This window comes from Thermobia domestica, chromosome 3 (assembly GCF_964235325.1).
Source record: "Thermobia domestica chromosome 3, izTheDome1.hap1.1, whole genome shotgun sequence".
NCBI classification, from domain to species: domain Eukaryota; kingdom Metazoa; phylum Arthropoda; class Insecta; order Zygentoma; family Lepismatidae; genus Thermobia; species Thermobia domestica.
The window spans coordinates 275,796,058-275,809,597 of NC_137456.1; positions in this window are offsets into that span (position 1 = coordinate 275,796,058).

Here is a 13,540-nt window from a genome sequence, read left to right on the forward strand (position 1 = left end):
TGAATGAAACGGTGGAATGAAGAAAGTGGGAGGAAACAGGAGAACCCCGAGAAAACCCACTACACGGCGTTTCTCCACCCCAAAGCCTACTTAGCACAAGCTGGGATCGAACCATCTACACTATGCACCAGAGATGAATTCTCTACCACTGAGCCACCGCAGCCCTGCTTGGGCTTGGTCGTCCATATCCAATCTTTCTTTTGGCCTTACATAAACAACTACTAGTTTTGTTCTAAATCCAGACTCCATATTGGCGTAGATATTAATATTACAGTCAATTGGTAAAATCAATCTTTCACGTTTAAAAATTAAAGTACACACAATTACAAAAATAAGCATTTACCATAAAAGTACTAGCTTCAAGTGTTCAAAATAGATTTATGGTTTCTAAAAAATCAATAGAAAATTGCTATTTTCAATTAGACAGCTAGTAAAAAACAGCAGTTTTCGACTCCAGCCGAGTTTAAGCTCAACCTAAACTCAGTTGACCAAAGTGAACTGACCCGATTGACCCGATCCGACAACCCGACCCAAGCTGACCCGACTCGATAACCCGATCCGACTTGACCCGATTGACCCGACCCGACAACCCGACCCGAGCTGACCCGACTGACTCGACAAGAGTAGATTAACCCGACAACGCGACCCTTGCTGACCCGACTGACCCCACCCCACAAACCGACCTGGTTTGACCTGATCCGAACAGATCCGTAACCCGACCCGAGACGCGTTTGAGAGCACTACATTGGAGTAATCAAAAACCGACATGTGGGTATAATTTCCTAGGATATTTTTACCCCCCCTACCAAATCTTCGAATTTAAAGCCATCTTACCCAAAGTAACTGTATCTGTTAAGAGATACTAAGGAGTGGTATCAGTTTATAATGTAACATTTGAGCTTGTCTTTGAAGTAACCAATAGCCGACAGGGACGTAATAATTTCCTTGAAAATTTTTACCCCCTACCGAATCTTCGCATTTAAAGCCATCTTGGCTGAAGTGACTGTGTCTGTTAAGAGATACTACAGAGTGGTATCAATTTATAATAAAACATTTATGTTTGTCTTTGAAGTAACCAATAACCGATAGGAAGGTAATAATTTCCTAGGAAATTTTTACCTCTCTACCAAATCTTCGGATTTAAAGCCATCTTGCCCAAAGTAACTGTATATGTTAAGAGATACTACGGAGTGGTATCAATTTATAATGTAACATTTGAGCTTGTCTTTGAAGTAACCAATAATCGACAGGGAGGTAATAATTTCCTAGGAAACTTTTACACCCCTACCAAATCTTCGGATTTAAAGCCATCTTGCCCAAAGTAACTGTAACTATTAAGAGATACTACGGAGTGGTATCAATTTATAATGTAACATTTGAGCTTGTCTTTGAAGTAACCAATAACCGACAGGGAGGTAATAATTTCCTAGGAAATTTTTACCCCTACCAAATCTTCGGATTTAAAGCCATCTTGACCAAAGTAAGTGTATCTGTTAAGATATATTACAGAGTGGTATCAATTTATAATGTAACATTTGAGCTTGTCTTTGAAGTAACCAATAACCGACAGGAAGGTAATAATTTCCTAGGAAATTTTTACCCCCCTACCAAGTCTTCGGATTTAAAGCCATCTTGCCCAAAGTAACTGTATCTGTTAAGAGATACTAAGGAGTGGTATCAGTTTATAATGTAACATTTGAGCTTGTCCTTGAAGTAACCAATAACCGACAGGGAGGTAATAATTTCCTAGGAAATTTTTACCCCCCTACCAAATCTTCGGATTTAAAGCCATCTTGCCCAAAGTGACTGTGTCTGTTAAGAGAAACTACAGAGTGGTATCAATTTATAATGTAACATTTGAGCTTGTCTTTGAAGTAACCAATAACCGATAGGAAGGTAATAATTTCCTAGGAAATTTTTACCCCCCTACCAAATCTTCGGATTTAAAGCCATCTTGCCCAAAGTAACTGTATCTGTTAAGAGATACTACGGAGTGGTATCAATTTATAATGTAACATTTGAGCTTGTCTTTGAAGTAACCAATAATCGACAGGGAGGTAATAATTTCCTAGGAAATTTTTACACCCCTACCAAATCTTCGGATTTAAAGCCATCTTGCCCAAAGTAACTGTAACTATTAAGAGATACTACGGAGTGGTATCAATTTATAATGTAACATTTGAGCTTGTCTTTGAAGTAACCAATAACCGACAGGGAGGTAATAATTTCCTAGAAAATTTTTACCCCCTACCGAATCTTCGCATGTAAAGCCATCTTGGCTGAAGTGACTGTGTCTGTTAAGAGATACTACAGAGAGGTATCAATTTATAATAAAACATTTATGTTTGTCTTTGAAGTAATCAATAGCCGACAAGGAAGTAATAATTTCCTAGGAAATTTTTACACCCCTACCAAATCTTCGCATTTAAGCCATCTTGGCTAAAGTGACTGTGTCTGTTAAGAGATACTACATACAGGTATCAATTTATAATATAACATTTGTGTTTGTCTTTGAAGTAACCAATAGCCGACAGGGAGGTAATAATTTCCTAGGAAATTTTTACCCCCCTACCAAATCTTCGGATTTAAAGCCATCTTGGCTAAAGTGACTGTATCTGTTAAGAGATACTACAGACAGGTATCAATTTATAATATAACATTTGAGTTTGTCTGTGAAGTAACCAATAGCCGACAGGGGGGTAATAATTTCCTAGGAAATTTTTACCCCCCTACCAAATCTTCGGATTTAAAGCCATCTTGGCTAAAGTGACTGTGTCTGTTAAGAGATACTACAGGGTGGTATCAATTTATAATATAACATTTCAGTTTGTCTTTGAAGTAACCAATAGCTGACAGGGAGGTAATAATTTCCTAGGAAATTTTTACCCCCCTACCAAATCTTCGGATTTAAAGCCATCTTGGCTAAAGTGACTGTGTCTGTTAAGAGATACTACAGAGTGGTATCAATTTATAATATAACATTTGTGTTTGTCTTTGAAGTAACCAATAGCCGACAGGGAGGTAATAATTTCCTAGGAAATTTTTACCCCCCTACCAAATCTTCGTATTTAAATCCATCTTGGCTAAAGTGACTGTGTCTGTTAAGAGATACTACAGGGTGGTATCAATTTATAATATAACATTTGAGTTTGTGTTTGAAGTAACCAATAGCCGACAGGGAGGTAATAATTTCCTAGGAAATTTTTTACCCCCCTACCAAATCTTCGTATTTAAATCCATCTTGGCTAAAGTGACTGTGTCTGTTAAGAGATACTACAGACAGGTATCAATTTATAATATAACATTTGAGTTTGTCTTTGAAGTAACCAATAGCCGACAGGGAGTTAATAATTTCCTAGGAAATTTTTACCCCCCTACCAAATCTTCGGATTTAAAGCCATCTTGGCTAAAGTGACTGTGTCTGTTAAGAGATACTACAGAGTGGTATCAATTTATAATATAACATTTGAGTTTGTCTTTGAAGTAATCAATAGCCGACAGGGAGGTAGTAATTTCCTAGGAAATTTTTACCCCCCTACCAAATCTTCGGATTTAAATCCATCTTGGCTAAAGTGACTGTGTCTGTTAAGAGATACTACAGACAGGTATCAATTTATAATATAACATTTGAGTTTGTGTTTGAAGTAACCAATAGCCGACAGGGAGGTAATAATTTCCTAGGAAATTTTTACCCCCCTACCAAATCTTCGGATTTAAAGCCATCTTGGCTAAACTGACTGTGTCTGTTAAGAGATACTACAGAGTGGTATCAATTTATAATATAACATTTGTGTTTGTCTTTGAAGTAACCAATAGCCGACAGGGAGGTAATAATTTCCTAGGAAATTTTTATCCCCCTACCAAATCTTCGGATTTAAAGCCATCTTGGCCAAAGTGACTGTGTCTGTTACGAGATACTACAGCGTAGTATCAATTTATAATATAACATTTGTGTTTGTCTTTGAAGTAACCAATAACCGACAGGGAGGTAATAATTTCCTAGGAAATTTTTACCCCCGTACCAAATCTTCGCCTTTAAAGCCATCTTGGCCAAAATGACTGTGTCTGTTAAGAGATACTACATAGTGGTATCAATTTATGATATAACATTTGAGTTTGTCTTTGAAGTAACCAATAGCCGACAGGGAGGTAATAATTTCCTAGGAAATTTTTACCCCCCTACCAAATCTTCGGATTTAAAGCCATCTTGGCCAAAGTGACTGTGTCTGTTAAGAGATACTACAGAGTGGTATCAATTTATAATGTAACATTTGAGTTTGTCTTTGAAGTAACCAATAACCGACAGGGAGGTAATAATTTCCTAGGAAATTTTTACCCCCCTACCAAATCTTCGGATTTAAAGCCATCTTGACCAAAGTGAGTGCATACACTGAGAGATCACATTCAATTATATGAATTTTTAATGTGACTTTTGACTTTTCTTTTGAAGTTACCAGAAACCGACAAGGGGGTAAAGATTTCCAGGGGGTAAAATTTTCCAGAGGGTAAAACTTTCCAGGGGTAAAAAATCCCTGTCACACCGGCCTTAAGCCGATTGGACCGATAACTCCCAATCGGGCCCCGCGCCTGAGGGGGCCCCGCGCTAGTACCGTCTACTCTACTGTCCAGTCTTATCTATTCTCCAGTGCCGTTTTAACAGCATATTAGACTCCAGAGCAAACAAGTGTGTTGTGGCCCCTATGACTAAATTTTGCTCCTAATACATGTAATTAATACATACCATTTTGCTCGCGGGGCCCACAGCCAAGTGGCTATGGTACCGTTAAAATGGCTCTGCTATTCTCGGTTATCAAATACACACAACATATTGCAATACAGGTACATCCATGGACTCTCAAGGGAGGGCAATGTCCTCTTCCTAACAAGTAAATGAATAGTTTGTATTAAGTTTCCTGACATAAGCAAATATTTTCTGAATTTAATGCTGCAGAAGTTTCTTTTTCTTTCTTTTTTTTTACGTGTACAACTTCTGTTGTAAAAACAGATATTATGCCCAGGGAGTATTCTGCACACCCCGAACATCCCTAAAACTCCTCCAAATTTCCTTACACACACACATCCCTGGACGTAAAAATATTGTTTTCTTTGAGTTTGTGTAAAAATGTATATCATTATTCTGGGTGCACACCCTCTGTTATTTTGAACACCCAATAAGTAAAAGTTCTTGGCGTTCTTACTGATTATGCCATGTGATACTACCGTAAATACCGAGATCATAAATCAGCCTCAGTGCGACTTCTTTGCGTATCCTTTCTCTTATTATAGCTATATTAAAAAATACAAAACCAGAGGACAAAATTTGCCCACTTCTGCCAAAAATCCCGTGGTTGTATTTAGAAAAAATCAAGTCAGGAAAAGCCGAATATAGACTATAGTGTGTTCTGAATAGATGGCTGCTTATGAATGTTGTCTCCTAACTCGAATAATTCAATGGAAAATATGTCTTCCATCTTCCATCAGTTCCTTAAGGTTTGTGATCGTCTCATCACCATTTCATTTTGTCTGCAGTCAATAATGATTTCAAGCTGATTATACCTTTCGTAAGTAGCTACGTACGATGTTCTCACTAACGTACAGTACATTAGGTTTTCCTGACTTGAATTCTTTTAACCAGATACAGCTGTTAAGAAATTTTTGAACCAACTAATTCATATCAATAAGCATTTCATTATGTCTTACAAATATAAACTTACGGAAACATAGACTTCACCATTGTATTTCTCGTAAAATTCTAACCCAATTTTGTATATTATATGACTCCCTTCCTATTTAAAAAAAGTCAAGTGAGAGACAAGATGAACGACTTCAAAATGGCGGCCACGATAAGCATACCCTCAAATAGATGTCCACTTCCTCCCGGTGTCGCTTAACATGTTTTTGTTTTTCATCCGTTTAGCCGTTTTACAAATAAAATGAAATTTTCAAACTTGAAACACACTTGTTTTTTTTTTCTGTTCAGGTTTTTGGCCACTGCGGACGTCATTATGGACGGAAGCACTTTAAATTTTGCTTACGCTCGTTTCTTGATATTCCACACTTCTCCGCCAAGTTCGGTCAAGAAACCAGATTTCGACATCGATAGCTTTATTTGTCAGAGAAGACAGCTATGAAGCACTGGTAGCAAGCTTTCTTGAAAAATTGCAAGGCACAAGGGTGAAATATGTAGAGATATTTTAAAATTCATTCACTGTCTGCATTTCCATTTGAGTTATTTCTCTGAAAAGTTAGCTACTGGAAGCAATGAAAAGGGCGAACGTTTTCACCAGAACATTTTGCAGATGGAAAACGTTATAAAGGGAAATGGGTATAACCACTAGACCAGCAGAGCTCCTTCGTGGCTAAGCGATTAGGTACGCGTCTTTGGCGTGGGAGTCCCGGGTTCGATTCTCGGCGTGAGCTCATGTGGTTCGGACCATGAGAGCCCGAAGAAAATTTTCAAGGGGGGGCTCAAATCCTTGGTTGCTATATTAGGTTTGGCACGTTTTATTTGTATTAAGAAAATCTTAAGAACTTTAATACATTTTCGTGAGCCACGGAGGGGCTCGGGCCCCATCCTCCCTCCTCTTCGGGCGCCCATGGTTCGGGTCCCATGTTAATCAGTAGGTCCCATTTGATATAAACCTCGCTGCTGAAAGGGGCCTTAAGCTCAAAATCAACTCAACTCACTAGACCAGCAGGAAGAGCGCAATATATATATATATATATATATATATATATATATATATATATATATATTGGTTCTACAGATCTTGAAGCAAGTTACTTGTAAACCTAGGGCCCGCAAAATGTTCCCGATTGGGCCACGCACCACCTAAGATCGGCCCTGCGTACCAGCAAGAAGAGCAGATTATGTGTCCGTTCCCAAAGAAATTTTGTGCCACACGTTGGGTTGAAAATACTGAAGTTGCTGATAGAGGATTAGAAATCCTTAAGAACTTAATTAAGTATGTTGAAGTAGCTAAGAGAGGGAAAGAAGAACCAAAATCTTCAAGCTACGAGACTATGAAAAAGATTTTAGAAAATAAAATGATTGGTCCAAAATTGCTTGCTTCTGAAGCTGAACCACTTTTTAAAGGCATTTCAGACCGAACAGCCTTCTAGAATTATCAAACATAATTGCAACTGTAATGAATAGATTCGTTAAGCACGATGTGCTGGTTAAAACTACAAATATCGCTAAGATTAATGTGACAGATTCGGAGAACTAGGTTAGTGTAAAAAATGTTAACTTGGATATGGTATTCGTGATGCTATTAAACACTCGAAAGATATACTTCTTTTCAAACAGAATTGTCGGAAATGTTGCAGGCATTTTGCACAAATTTACTTGAAAGACTGTTTTGAAATTTCAGTTCACCAGAAGTCTATCATTTTGTGATCCCAACGTAATATGTAGAAACCCAGAAATTGCTATGAAACGACTTTATTCTTGTCTTGAGATGTTTGTCGAAAACAAGTGGATTTCTGGAATCTGTGCTGATCGAGTAAAAAGAGAATTTAAAAATTCTATGTTCAGATCCAGTATTTCTTGGAGAGGCGAATAATTACTCGAGAGCAAACCGACTTGACACATTCTGGAAAAGTGTGATTGCATCTTCTGAATCAGAACTCATATCATTCCTTAAAAAGATTTTCGTACTTTTACATGGTAATGCTGCCGTAAAGAGAGGTTTTTCAGTAAATAAAGAATGCTTAATTGAAAATTTATTACTTGTGGCACAAAGATTGGTATGGGAAGGAATACAGAATGCTGGTGGTGTTGAGAAGGTAGAAATTACAAAAGATATGATTCATTATGTGAGAAATGCCCGAGCGAGATACCGCGAAAGGCTTGAGCAGAAAAAACAGGAGGGACAGGAACATGAGGAAACTAGACTGGCGGAGAAACGAAGAAGTGAACTAATGAAGACCTTGGAAGGAAAGAAGAGGAAAGTGCTTGCTGAAGCTGAAAAAGAAGCAATGTTGCTTGAAGTTCAGGTTCACATATTACAAAAATCTTAAACGTTAATATCTAGTTTCTATCTGTATGTGTGCGCGAGTGTTATTGGTGTTATACAGTTTCGTGAGTGTTAGAGAGAAGGGCTTGTAGAGATGAAGAGGTGCAGTTCCTTAATGACACACACAGTGCAGTACAAAATCAATGTTTTAAGTGTGATAGTAAAATCATAAAACTAAAACTTTTCAAAAAATATTGTGTGTTAGATAATTACATTATATGGGTCGCCAAGAGAACCGTTGGAAGGAGGAAAAAGGTAAGTTGCTTATTTTATTACATGAGCATTTTCACATCTAAGAGTGTTCACTTAGAATATCATTTTAGGCACTTGGTGTAAAATTATGCCCTTTCTGTATAATTAGACTGCTGTAAAATCATAAAAACATTTTTCTTACTTAATAGCACTACCTGGAAAATTTACGTGCATTGGACCTGGAAACATGGAAAATTCAGGGAATTTCGTATCTCGACATGCACACTAACGCTGTAAATGCAAGTGTTTTGCGTTGTATTTTTATTCTTGTTATTTGTGGACGATCATAAAAACAAACATACATTGGATGAGACAAAAAGTGATCGAAAAATGTTTGAAATTTTTGTTTGGTATAAATGTAGTGCTAAATTATAATATTTCCTCAATATTTGTATGTTAATGACAAACTTTCGTAATCTTGGATTTGTAAAAAGAAGTGTGACGACTACATATTCCATAAATAATAAATAAGTGAACAGTTTTGTGGTACTTTTTGAGATATTTGTCATTGCCCACTCAGTATTCATGTATGCCCTTTGTAAGAAGTCGGGCTGGCTACTGCCCTAAACAAATATCAAACGTTAGGAGTTGGTGCTAATCTCCTTTACAGATATTTGGTCCTTTTTAATTGTATATCCACGTAACCAACTAGATACGTTGAGAAAGTATATTTAATCAGATCTAATGACCTTCATTGGCTATTTAGATCAAGCCATCAAATAGTACCAGATTACTTCTGCGGAGTTATTTGAAGGATATCATAAGTTACATTTATTCTCATGATAGAAAACTGAATCATACATTACTTTTCTACAAATCCCCCTGCACTTCATCGTACTTTTCGCAACGTTTCACAAGTTTCTTGATTCCGTTGGAAAAAAGTTTTTTGATTGCACCTGTAACCAATTTTGCACCGCATCAATGACTTTTGCTTGGTTGCAAATCTTCTTCTCCTGAGTATTGGCGATTTCATCCACTGTGATTCGTCTGTTTTCCATCACCATACCCTCAACGACTTTCAAATTGCCCTCAGACGTTGACATCGATGGCCTGCCCGATCTTTCCTAGTCACATAAAGAAGTTCTTCCTTGTTTGAAACGCTCTATCCATTCGTAGATCTTGCTTCGCGATAAATAGCTGTCACTACATTGCGCTTGCATTCGACGAATAATTTCCGCAGGTTTAACACTTTCCGCAAACAGAAAGCAAATCACTGCCCTCATTTCATCCTTGTTACAAATAGACAATGGAGCTGCCATGTTTAACGGTCTGCTATACTCCAACGACTAATGCAAGAATTAGAGTGACACGTTGCAAAGAAATGTTGCAGACGACACCAATTCAGCGCTGGATTCTAGCAGTGTTACCAAACCCTAGTGCGAGAAATTGCAGGTCCCTTTACTTTTTGACTTCTCCTCGTATATTAGGAAATCTCATCTCTGGAACTCAAATGAATCGAAAGAAGATTGGCCATCTTATCTAATAAGCTGCACCACAGTAAGGTAGGGGTGATTTGTATAGACCGAGAGTACCTCGTTCGGCATGGTGGCTAGCTAAGAAATATGAATTTTTAGCACTGCGATGAACTTCTGTTCCTTGGTTATGCATTATATGCTCGTACTGTTCTAAATGATTTTGTCTCTTTCAGTCTTATATACTTGCATTTATAATGTGTTTTTCACCTTTATGGGACACCTGTATTGTATTGTGGACTGATTTTATCATCTGATTCAGTATGTCCTAAAGCATGGTATACCCTCGATACGCTAGTAGTCTGGGAAGGAAAAAAAATGGAAATAAAAGACAAATTTAACTATGTACATATTTACATATTTACAAAAGACTATGTACATTTATACATATTTTACACATTTACATTCTATTTACAATAGACTATGTTACATTTATATACAGTATATACAGCATATTTACAACAGTAAGATATTTTACAAATATTTACATTATATACAGTATATATGGCTTATTTACAATACAACACTAAGATACGTTACAATTATTTACATTATATACATCACGTAAGAGTGTTTACAATTATTATCTTTTTTTGTATTTTTGAAGTTATTAAATTTTTTTAAAGATTTTTTGAAATTTTATATTTTTTTTTGTATTTTCTATTTTTTGTTTTTTTTAATTTTTATTATTTTTTTAAAAAAAGTTAACGTTTATGTACAGTTGTATATACACATTAACAAATTATAAATTACATACAATATATATGCAGTAACAGAGACACATAAAATCCTACAGTCCAAGAAGATGAGAATTGGCATCATGTTCCTCTGCAAACGATTAACCTTTTCCAAATCGTGGTTCTATAGTCTAAACTTGATTTCAACTTCTCCAAACGTTGGTTCTCAAATTGAAGTAATTTTGAGACGAAACTTGGAATTTCCAATACATTTCTTTTTAAAACACATATTTTCACTTCTTCTTGTACGTGTTTCGACGAAAGGCACGGAAGAAGCTCCGTAACCATTATGCTCACCCTATCTTCAATCCATTTATTTACCATTCGACCGTATTCTTCTAGTTTTATTGCTTCTTCAGCTATGTTTGGTGCCTGGATCTTTAGAAGTTTCCTCTGAAGTTTGATGACCTGCTTCAGAAAATCGCTCCTGGTTTTGGTCTCAATTTTCACGATGTGCTTTATCAGCACATCGGAGAGATTATGTTGTTTATAGCCACGAAGCTCTGTTACTTCTTCAGACATCGGGCTTCCACCCTCGAATGTTCTATCATTCTCTGCTGTATTTGCCATAGATGTTACAGCGGCGCCATTGCTAACAGCAGGAATAATAATAACAGGCGAGTCAGAATTACTATCGGAAATAGCTCCATTGACTGCTGGCGTTCCTGTGAACATCGTGTGAACTGTTGTTGTTACCAACATTAGTTGCACTGCTCGTAATGTTGGAAGTCCTTGACTCCTTTCAGCCAAACATCTGTTCCCAGTTGCAAAGCTGACAGTGTCAGTTAAATGTATTTCAACAAGCAACGTAACACACATCAACGCAGGACTTACCAATATCGGTTGATTATGTATTCTCAAAAAGAGCTGATCGTTGATAATGAGCTCCATGTACTCTGAATTCATTAATCTCAAGAAGTAATGCTGGTAGTTGGTAGACCTGCATAGCTCTTCTTGGAGTTCATGATCTTCCACATAGTTCGTCGTCCATGGATACCAAGATAAGTCTGTTTGACCAGTTGTTGTGACCTCGGAGAGGGCACAACCTCCTGGTTCTACTAGCTGTCTTGTATTTTGATGGTGGTACTGGAGGTATAATTTGGTGCGTATGGTGGTAAATGCATTGATTTGTCTCATGGCTGAATGCTTTAGATCATTGTCTCTAACAGAGTGCAGGGATCTCATCATTTCAAATGTGTTAGTGCGAAATAGAGAGAATGTCCTTAGAGAATTCAACAAATCAAGTGGAGTGGAGGTTCCCAGATTAATAAGACATCCTTCAGTTCTTCCGATGGTTGCTGATGAAGCTGACTCTTGTAAGTAAACTTTCCGAGACATGACAACTGTGACTGATTTGCATTTGGAAGTTAAAGAAGAAAAGAACCGATAGGACATTAACGGACTTCTAAGATAGACATAAGAAATCTCCTTTAGAATGTGTCCTTTCAAGGTCTTCTGGTTTTTAGAGAAATCTTTGGTTGTGTCGTTAGATGCGTCAGTACGGTCAGACATATTATCAGTAATTATGGAAATAGTAGAAGGGGTTTTGATACTTATAACGCTTGGACATACAGATAACAGCGATGTTTCTTTTGGAGGTAGTATCGTTGCATCTCTAGCTGCTGATATTTTACTAGGGCATTTATTTTTTGTGCCTCGGTTTCGTGAGCCATAGTAACCTCTTCCGTACCCTTTTCCGAAGGAATTCATCATGTCTCCTCACAAATAATAAATATATACACAGATCTTAATTAATGCACTCCTACATATAGTCTCATAAACAGAGAAATTAGTATTCATAGTAACATAAGTAGCTCAATTGTTGACAAATTATCTAGAAAGTTTAAACAATTGTTAAACTTTTCCTGAGCCTTTGCTTTTAAAGAAAATAAATAAAACTTTCGTTAGAAATGAAACACATGTAATTCTCATTTTAAAAAATGTTTTCTAACATAAGGTAATTAAAACATTTCCTAAACAAATTAAATTTTATTTTTCGAAATAACCTCGTCTTAATTTACTATAACACTTAACAATTAGTAAAACTGGAACTCAGTGGAGGCAAATCCACCTAAAACATAAAAATATATATGAAAAAAACTATACTCCTATATACAGTTAGGACGGAAAGTATTGACGCCTAAAGCTTAGCGAGCGTCAATATTTTTCGCGTTTTTACACACCATCCGCGTATTTCTTTAATGACACCGCGGAAAGTATTGTCGCTCGCTGGCAGAAAAGACCCACCTGTAGTGTTTCTTTCTGTGTAGTAACAACTATCAACTTGCTGTGGTGGGTCGATGGGATTACTTGATGTGTGCACGTGCTCTTGGTATTTCTTGTAATTTTGTTGTTGCAATGTGTGTGTGTTGTGATCTCATTTCTTTGTGACAAAATGCCTTACTACGCATTGAAGCCTGATGAAAGCGATGCGGTGATTGCCCTGTTTAATGATGGTAAAAAAAATCCAAAGATATCTCTAGGTAAACGAGTTTGAAGCTGAGAACAGTATAACGTTTGGTGAAACGCTTTAAGGACTAAGGAGAAGTCAAATGCCCCGCCAAAGACCAAAGTTTTATAGACCTAGGTAACTCTATATATAACGGTTTCTACTTCCATTCAGTTGGGTTCTGGAATACGAGGCCTGTCTAAAAAGTATCCGACCTTAATTTTTTCCACGCAAAGTAGTGATTCTCAGGCGGCGCCACCGTGCACGGTGGAAGGAGGAACCTTAATACGCATGCTTGAATTTTTTCACCGCGTTCGCGTGTGCCAGTCGTGAGCTGGTGGTCGCGAAGTGAGGTGCTGTTGGTAGTGTTCGTCGGATTTCGTGTTTCTCGCAAGATGACTGAACGAATTGAGGAAAGATACTGCATCAAATTCTGTCAAAGGCTGGGTGTTTCTCAAAGCCAATTCGTAAGATTCAGCAGGTGTTTGGAGAAGATGCGATGGGTGTAACACAAATTAAACAATGGTTCAACCGATTCAAAGATGGCCGCACATCAGTCGAGAGTGAGCAGCGTAGCGGCAGGCCCCAAACTGATCGGAATGCAGCTGTTGT